This window comes from Aptenodytes forsteri, unplaced genomic scaffold (genome assembly GCF_000699145.1).
Source record: "Aptenodytes forsteri isolate BGI_AS27 unplaced genomic scaffold, ASM69914v1 Scaffold7, whole genome shotgun sequence".
Classification (NCBI taxonomy): domain Eukaryota; kingdom Metazoa; phylum Chordata; class Aves; order Sphenisciformes; family Spheniscidae; genus Aptenodytes; species Aptenodytes forsteri.
The window spans coordinates 2,723,145-2,723,606 of NW_008795919.1; the positions used below are offsets into that span (position 1 = coordinate 2,723,145).

The 462-nt window shown below is 72.5% G+C and overlaps 1 protein-coding gene across 1 annotated transcript in view; it reads right to left on the reverse strand.

Annotated features, from left to right (window-relative positions):
- COL16A1 (collagen type XVI alpha 1 chain) overlaps positions 1-462 on the reverse strand; it is a 32,736-nt gene that overhangs the window by 10,415 nt on the left and 21,859 nt on the right.

Below are 462 nucleotides of genomic sequence, written 5' to 3' on the forward strand. Positions count from 1 at the left end.
CCCTGTCCTGCGGGACATGCCTGTGTCTGTCTAGGAGCAACCCCTGTCCCCATCCCTGGCTGGCTCCCCAGCCCCGTGGGGACAGGGGGACACACAGCTGGGGCTGAGCATCATCTCCTGGGGACACCCCACTGTGCCGGAGCATTGCTCCCCACAGCCCCGGCGGGACGTACTCACCGGCGGCCCCGGGAAGCCGGGCTGGCCCTGGAAACCCTGTGGAGAGATGAGAGCTGAGCCGGACCCCGATGGCCACATCCTGCCCGACGGGGGGCCTGGGGATCCCCGTCCCCACGGACCCCTCGCGGATGCTTACCTGGTCCCCCTTCTCGCCGGCGCTGCCCGGGAGCCCACGCTCACCCCTTGGCCCCTGCGGAGAGAAGGGGCGAGGTGGGTGGGGAGCACCTTCCTGCACCCGCAGCCACCACGGCCGCCCCCGCTACCCCCCCCCCCCACCCCACCGGG